Source organism: Salvelinus sp. IW2-2015, unplaced genomic scaffold (assembly GCF_002910315.2).
Source record: "Salvelinus sp. IW2-2015 unplaced genomic scaffold, ASM291031v2 Un_scaffold1572, whole genome shotgun sequence".
NCBI classification, from domain to species: Eukaryota; Metazoa; Chordata; class Actinopteri; order Salmoniformes; family Salmonidae; genus Salvelinus; species Salvelinus sp. IW2-2015.
This window is the reverse complement of record NW_019943000.1, coordinates 433,742-442,114: the sequence shown is the minus strand read 5'-3', so window position 1 is coordinate 442,114 and position 8,373 is coordinate 433,742. Positions and strand designations below refer to the sequence as shown.

Genomic DNA, 8,373 nt, shown 5'->3' with positions numbered 1-8,373 from the left:
AACGACATTTGAAATGTCTCTTTTCCTCTGAAAGAGGAGAGTGTAATGTTTACTGGTCATTTTTTAATTGTTTATTTAACTGTTGTATATTATCTACTTCACTTGCTTTGCCAATGTTAACATATGTGTCCCATGCCAATAAAGCCCTTTGAATTGGAATTGAGTTGAGAGACAGAGAAGAAAAAGAGAGAGAGAGGGGGGAGGGGGGCTTACCTTGACATCTGCCTTCTTGTTGAGCAAACTCTTGGCTGCTGCAATAGGAAACAACAGCAGGTCAGAGATTCTGGTAGAACAGGAGATCAGAGAGATCACAAAGGTGCATCAGTATCAACCTGTCGTCCCGTAGGATTCCTAGCTGAAGATGGGTAACCCAAATGCAACCAATGGTAGAAAAAGAATCCAACAGGGTAGGGGACCAGACAGTCGTATGTAACAAGAGGTATGGTCCAGCTAGTAACCACGGAGATCTTTAGACAGGTTATAAACGACTGGTCCACCAGACCCTGATACTCACATCACCCCTCTGATATCGCCTGGTGATTTAGAGAGAAGGTTTGTTCATACTAAAGACAGTGGTCTGTTTAGCATAATACCCATAATCCTCAGCGAGAGGGGAAATATTCCACAGACAACAGTCCGTATCCATTGTGTCACAGGGAACACACAGAACTGTTCCTGGGTTAAAACTGTCTCATTCGTTGTGGCACAGGAGGCCCAGCGAGAGTTGATGTGGGTTGCCGCGAGCAACAGAACCTCATTAAGAGGAACTGGTTAATTAGTAAACGAGGCAGAGATAGAAAATGAATTTGGGGCTTATACTGGAGCCTGTCCCCTCGGTCCCCTTCAGGGCCTCTACCAAGACACAGACACCGTCCCAGGCTCTCTCCTCTGTAACACCGTCCCAGTCTCTCTCCTCTGTAGCTGTCAGTTTAACACCGTCCCAGTCTGTCTCCTCTGTAACACCGTCCCACTCTCTCTCCTCTGTAGGCTGTCAGTTTAACACCGTCCCAGTCTCGCTCCTCCTGTAAACACCGTCCACGTCTCGCTTCCTCTGTAACACCGTCCAGTCTGTCTCTCGCTCAGTAACACCGTCCCAGGTCTCTCCTCTGTAACACCGTCCAGTCTCTCTCCTCTGTAAACCGTCCAGTCTGCTCCTCTGTAAACACCGTCCCGTCTCTCTCCTCTGTAACACCGTCCCAGTCTCTCTCCTCTGTGTAACACCGTCCAGTCTGTCTCCCTGTACACCGTCCAGTCTCTCTCCTCTGTAACACCTCCCAGTCTGTCTCCTCTGTAACACCGTCCAGTCTCTCTCCTCTGTAACACCGTCCAGTCTGTCTCCTCTGTAACACCGCCCAGTCCTCTCTCCTCTGTAACACCGTCCCAGTCTCTCTCCTCTTAGCATCATTTAACACCTGCCCATCTCCTCTCCTCTGTAGCTGTCTGTTTAACACCGTCCCAGTCTCTCTCCTCTGTCACGCATCTGTTTAACACCGTCCCAGTCTCTCTCTTGTCTAATTGATCACATCATCATGTGTAGTTCTTTATCTCTGTAGCTCTTCTCCTTTAACTCTCTCTTGTTCACTATGTAGCTATCTCTCTCTGTGTAGCTCCTCTCTCAGGTAGCTCTCTCTCTGTAAGCTCGCTCTCCGTCTTCCTTCCCTCTCTTACAGGGGAAGCAAGCCCCTCTCCTACAGGGAAGCGAGCCCCTCTCCTACAGGGGAAGCGAGCCCCTCTCCTACTGGGAAGCGAGCCCCTCTCTTACAGGGGAAGCGAGCCCCTCTCCTACAGGGAAGCGAGGCCCCTCTCCTACAGGGGAGAGAGCCCCTCTCTTACAGGGAAGCGAGCCCCTCTCCTACAGGGAAGCGAGCCCTCTCCTTACAGGGAAGCAAGCCCCTCTCTTACAGGGGAGCTGAGGCCCCTCTCCACAGGGTAAGCGAGCCCTCTCTTAAGGGGAAGCGAGCCCCTCTCCTACAGGGGAAGCGAGCCCCTCTCTTTCAGGAAGCGAGCCCCTCTCCTACAGGGGAAGCGAGCCCTTCTCCACAGGGAGGCCTGTTCAAAGTGTGTTTGAGGCCGCGAGAGGAGATTACACTTGAGACGAAGACAGAAGAGCCACACTTTAGAAGTCAAAACATTGCGGTGTATGGTGGAGAGAAAAGAGACGAGAGAGAGAGAGAGAGAAGAGAGAGAGAGAGAGAGAGATGAAGGAGAGCGAAGAGAAGAGACGAGAGAGAGAGAGAGAGAGCAGAGACAGCGACGAGGAGACGGTAGAATAAAAGTGGGAGTGGCGAGGGAGATGGCGCGATAATGCAACTCACAGTTTTCCTTCCTCTGCGTTTCCCTCTCATTCCCTAGACAGTATTCCATCCCCCCTCTACGGCTGCCTCAATTTACATAGAGTCTCATTTCTACCAGGCTAACTACATGTGCAAATTCAGCAGTGTTGCTAGTAGGCCTGGCAGCACGATAAGAACCAGTTCTGTTACTCAAAGAACCACTGGCGGTGAGGATTTGTGTGGAGTTTTCTTCCGCTGCTCCACCTGCCTGTGTTTACACTAGGAGTTGAATCGGTCATTAACTGTGTCAAGTGCATCTCACATCTTTGTTTGAAGTCTCCGATAAAACTGTTATTGTTTTTCAGAGCCTTCTATCTGAATAAATAGAAGCTTCAACCACTCAGCAGCTCAGATAGACTCCAGAACAGTCTGTCTCTGATCATTCATCACTGGTCGCAGTTACATTCACTCTCAGGTAGATGATCTCAGGATGACAAAAACATGCCATGTGGCATTTAGGTCCACGACCCCAACCGTAAACCCAAAGTCAAATATGATGTTGTTTATTTAGCCCTGTAGAGGAAGCAAGCAGGCTCCTTACCTTGACACAAAATAACAGTAAGCAAGACGGAAGAAGGAAGGAAGGAAGGAGAATAAGAGATTAAAAGAGTAGAAAAAGGAAAGAGAGAGTCAAACTGGTTAATAGCCATTACGAGTCACTCGACTATCCTGTAAATACAACTACAGGAGGACAACGGACAGGAAGAGGCTTCACATGAAGACAGCTGGAGGGTGAGCTTCACATGAAGCAGCTGGAGGATGGAGGCTTCACATGAGACAGCTGGAGGATGCGGAGGCTTCACATAGACAGCTGGAGGATGGAGGCTTCACATAACGAAGCTGAGGATGGAGGCTTCACATGGAAGGCAGCTGAGATGAGGTTCACATGAGGACAGCTGGGAGGATGGAGCTTACATGAAGACAGCTGGAGGATGGAGGTTACATGAGACAGCTGGAGGAGGAGAGCTTCACATGAAGACAGCTGGAGGATGGAGGCTCCATGAAACAGCTGGAGGATGGAGGCTTCGACATTGAAGACGAGCTGGAGGATGGAGGCTTCAGCGATGAAGACAGCTGGGAGGATGGAGGCTTCACATGAAAACAGCTGGAGGATGGAGGCTTCACATGAAGACAGCTGGAGGATGGGCTGGCTTCAATGGAAGACAGCTGGAGGATAGGGCTTCACATGAAGACAGCTGAGGGATGGAGGGCATGCACATAAGGACAGGCTGGGAGGATGGCGGCTTCACATGAAGACAGCTGGAGGATGAGGGCTTCACATGAAGACAGCTGGAGGATGGAGGCTTCACATGAAACAGCTGGATGATGAGGGCCTTCACATGAAGACAGCTGGAGGGATGGGAGGCCTCACATGAAGGACAGCTGGAGCTGGAGGGCGTTCACTGAAGACAGCTGGGGATGGAGGCTCACATGAAGACAGCTGCGAGATGGAGGCCTACATGAAAGAAGCTGGAGTGGAGCTTCACGATGAAGGACAGCTGAGGATGGAGCCTCACATAAGGGACAGCTGGAGGATGAGGCTTCACATGAAGACAGCTGTGGAGGATGGAGCCTTCACATTGAAGACAGCTGGAAGGATGGAGCTTCACATGAAGAAAGCTGGAGGGTGGAGGCTCTCACATAGGAGGACAGCTGGAGGGGATGGAGGCCTTCACATGAAGACAGCTGGGAGGATGAGGTTCACATGAAGACAGCTGAGGATGGAGGCTTCACATGAAGACAGCTGAGGAGGATGGACGGGGGGCTGGTCACATGAAGACAGCTGGGAGGATGGAGGCCTCACATGAAGACAGCTGGAGATGAGCGCTCAGCATGAAGGACAGCTGGGATGAGGCCTCACGATGAACAGCATGGAGGATGGAGGCTTCACATGAGAGACAGCTGGAGATGGAGGCTTCACGATGAGACAAGCTGGAGGATGGAGGCTCACATGAAACAGGCTGGAATGAGGCTCACATGAAGACAGCTGGAGGATGGAGGCCTCACATGAAGACAGCGTGCGAGGAGTGGAGCCTTCCCATGAAGACGCTGGAGGATGGAGGCTTCATGAAGACAGCTGGGAGGAAGTGGGAGGGTGTGCAACATGAAGGAAGACAGCTGAAGAGTGGGATGGAGGCGTCACATGAAGCAGTGAGGATGAGCTCACATGAAGACAGCTGGAGATGGAGGCTTCACATGAAGACAGCTGAGGATGGGAGGGCTTCACAGTGAAACACTGAGATGGAGGCCATAAACAGCTGAGAGAAGAAGCTCCGCGCTGAGGATGGAGCTTCACATGAAGACAGCTGGAGGATGATGAGGCTTCACATGAAGACAGCTGGAGGATGGAGGCTTCACATGAAGACAGCTGGAGGATGGAGGCTTCACATGAAGACAGCTGGAGGATGAGGCTTACATGAGACAGCTGGAGATGGAGCTTCACAGAAGAGCAGCTGAGTAGGATGAGGCTTCACATTGAAAACAGCTGAGGATGGAGGCTTCACATGAAAACAGCTGGAGATGGAGGCTTCACATGAAGACAAGCTGAGGATGGAGGACTTGCACATGAAGACAGCTGGATGATGGGACGGCTGATTCACATGAAAAACAAGCTGAAGGATGAGGCTTCACGAGTGAAGGACTGAGCGTGGAGGATGAGGCTTCACTATGAAGACAGCTGGAGGATGGAGGCTTCACATGAAACAGCTGAAGGATGGAGGCGTTCACATGGAAAAAGACAGCTGGTGGAGGATGGGAGGGTTCACATGAAACAGCTGGAGGATGAGCTTCACATGAAGACGCTGGAGGATGAGGCTTCACATGAAAACAGCTGGAGGATGGAGCTTCACATGAAAACAGCTGAAGGATGAGGCTTCACATGAAAGCAGCTGGAGGATGGAGGCTTCACATGAAGACAGCTGGGGATGGGCTTCACATGAAGACAGCTGGAGGTGGAGGCTTCACATGAAACAGCTGAAGGATGGAGGCTTCACATGAACGACCAGCTGGAGGTGGAGGCTTTCACATGAAGACAGGACTGAAGGATGGAGGCTTCACATGAAGACAGCTGGAGGATGGAGGCTTCACATGAAAAACAGCTGGAGGATGGAGGCTGCACATTGAAAACGAAGCTGAAGGATGGAGGCTTCACCATGAAGACAGCTGGGGGATGGAGGCTTCACGATGTGAAGACAGCTGGAGGATGGAGGCTTCACATGAAGACAAAGGCTGGGAGATGGAGGCTCACATGAAACAGCTGGGGATGGAGGCTTCACATGAAGACAGCTGCGGAGGATGGAGGCTTCACATGAAAAGGACAGCTGGGAGGATGGAGGCTTCACATGAAAACCAGCTGAGGATGGAGGCCTCAACATGAAGACGCTGAGAGAGGATGCGGTCAGCATGAAAGACAGCTTGGAGATGGAGGCCTCACATGGAAGAGCAGCTGGAGAGATGCGAGGCTTCACATGAAGACGCTGGAGGGTGGAGGCTTCACATGAAGAGCAGCTTGGAGGAGAGGCTTCACATGAAGACAGCGTGAGGATGGAGGCTTTCACATGAAGCCAGGCTAAAGGATGGGGTTCGACATGAGACAGCTGGAGGATGGAGTTAATGGACACTCGTAGCTCACATGAAAACAGCTCGAGAGGATGGAGGCTCATCATGAAAACAGCTGCGAGGATGAGCTTCTGAACAGTGAATGAGTACTAAACAGCTGAGATGGAGGCGTCACATGGAAGACAGCTGGAAGGATGGAGGCTTCACATAAAACAGCTGGAACAGTCCTTTGCTTGTGACTTGTTCCCTGTCTAGTCTGTGCCTGGTCTTCTGTCTGTAGTCTAGAAGGTTTAGGCCTATACCCGAAACAAGTTAGTTTTTCATAATAAGAAGAAATTTCCAGTGAACTGATTCCCTCCAAAAAGCCTGACATAATTGTGGATTCTGTGTGTTCTAGTCTAGGATTCTGTCGGCTGTGTGTTCTAGTCTAGGATTCCTGTGTGTCTAGTCTAGGATTCTGTATAGTCTAGTCTAGGATTCTGTGTGTTGTTTAGTCTAGGATTCCTGTGTTATATTAGGACGTGTTGTTAGTTCGTTAAGGACGACTTGGAGTTGGGTGTGTTTAGTCTAGGATTCTGTGGTGTTTCTAGTCTAGATTCTGTGTGTGTCTAGTCTAGAGGTCTGTGTGTTCTAGTCTAGGATTCTGTGTGTTCTAGTCTAGGATTCTGTGTCTAGTCTAGGATTCTGTGGTGTTCTAGTCTAGGATTCTGTGTGGTCTAGTCTAGGATTCTGGTGTGTTATAGTCTATGGATCTGTGCTGTTCTATAGTCTAGGATTCTGTGTGTTCTAGTCTAGGATTCTGTGTGTCTAGTCTAGGATTCTGTGTTTCTAGTCTAGGATTCTGTGTTTATAGTTTAGGATTCTGGTGTGTTGTAGTCTAGATCTGTGGTCTGTTAGGAGAGTAGATTCTAATCTAGAGAGCAGAGGCCAGTATGAAGTATCAATATTTGATCAGAGTCTTAAGAGGGAAGAGGAAGACGACTGGAGTCCCACAGCATCACTACAAACCAAACCAGGCCTGCGGTACCAGCTCTATCCTTCACTAGACTTCTATGCCATTCTTATGAATTGTGGTGGACTCAAAGACAACCATATAAGCAAACTATTGTCCATCTTTTTTATACCCATTTAAGCATGACATCTAAAAGTCACTTACAGGTAGTTGATTGTAGTTCCCAATCGTTTAGCTTTACAGTTGAAGCCCCAACCTAGCATCTTCTACAGTGTTAACCATGCATCATACCCCCCCCCCCCCCGTAGGCCATGCACCAGTCCAGTGCCCCATGCAGCATTCACCGACACCCAGTGGGCCGTTCCATCCTTGCAATGACAGGGAGAACTTTTCCCGTGTCATTCTGCAACAGAGAAAAATAGAGAAAAGAGGAGAGCAGGGGAACAAGGGGGGAAACTAGAGCTGTTAGAAAAGAGGGAGATGAGGGTGGAATTGAAGAGGTATGGAACGGGGGGCTAATAGAGTTACAGGAGGTCAAAAAGAGAAAGAGAACAGAGAGAAGAGAGACCAGAGAGAGAGGACAAAGACAAGGTTTAGTTGGGTCAGACATGCTCCACTGTGCTGTTCTGCGCTGTGAAAGAACGGAGAGATGGAGAGCAGTAAAAGGAGGAGGAGGAGGTGACGGGCACCGCAGCCGCCCAATCAGAGTGGAGAGAGGGAGGCCAGGTGGCCAATGAGGTGTGGCGATGGAATAGCGCTGGGCCAATGAGCGATGGAAGTGGCATGCTCGGTGCATCCATGCTAGGTGGAGGGAGGGAGAGAGGGAGGGACGGAGGAGAGAGGAAGGGAGGATAGGGAGGAGAGGTAGAGGTGAGAAAGAGGGAGGAAAGGGAGAGAGGGAGGAGGGAGGGGGGTGCCGCCCCAGGTGTGCCAGTCTACCTTGTTCCACCAGCCCACCGGTGGTGCCCGCTGCCGCCGCTGCTGCTGCTGCCGCTGCTGCACTGACACTGATTGGAGCGGTGGTGGAACGAGCGCCCACTGTTAGTGTCCCACATACCCACAGCAATCCAGAGAAAGAGAGGGGGGGGGTTCAGTAGAGAGAAGGGCAGAGAATAGACGGAGGTTGGGGGATAGAGGGAAGGAGGAAGAGGAGAGACGGAGGTTGGGGGATAGAGGGAAGGAGGAAGAGGAGAGATGGAGGTTGGGGGATAGAGAGAAGGAGGAAGAGGGCAGAGAAGAAAGGAAGAGAAGAGAAGGAAACAGATATGGCTCATTAGTCCAAAAGAGAGGAGTAATAACACACAGAGAAACACACAGAGAAACACAATCCAAMACAATATCACAAAGAACATTACACATTCTACAAATGTAGGTTCTGTTCTTCTACACACATCCTCATTGATCCAATACCCAACTGGAACAGTTCATGAGGGATAGAAGGAGATGTCTTCTCCGAGCCATATCTGTTTACTTCTCTTCCTCTTTCCCTCTATCCCCCAACCTCCATCTCTCCTCTTCCTCCTTCCCTCT

The 8,373-nt window shown here is 50.4% G+C and overlaps 1 long non-coding RNA gene across 1 annotated transcript in view; it reads right to left on the bottom strand.

Moving 5' to 3' along the window:
• Nucleotides 1–212: 212 nt before the first annotated feature.
• LOC112071304 (uncharacterized) overlaps nucleotides 213–8,373 on the bottom strand; it is a 15,211-nt gene continuing 7,050 nt past the window's right edge. The window contains exons 2-3 of the long non-coding RNA XR_002894057.1: nucleotides 7,783–7,881; nucleotides 213–251 (exon numbers count right to left, since the gene is read on the bottom strand). This is a non-coding gene — a long non-coding RNA (uncharacterized lncRNA). The remainder of the gene's footprint in view (nucleotides 252–7,782; nucleotides 7,882–8,373) is intronic.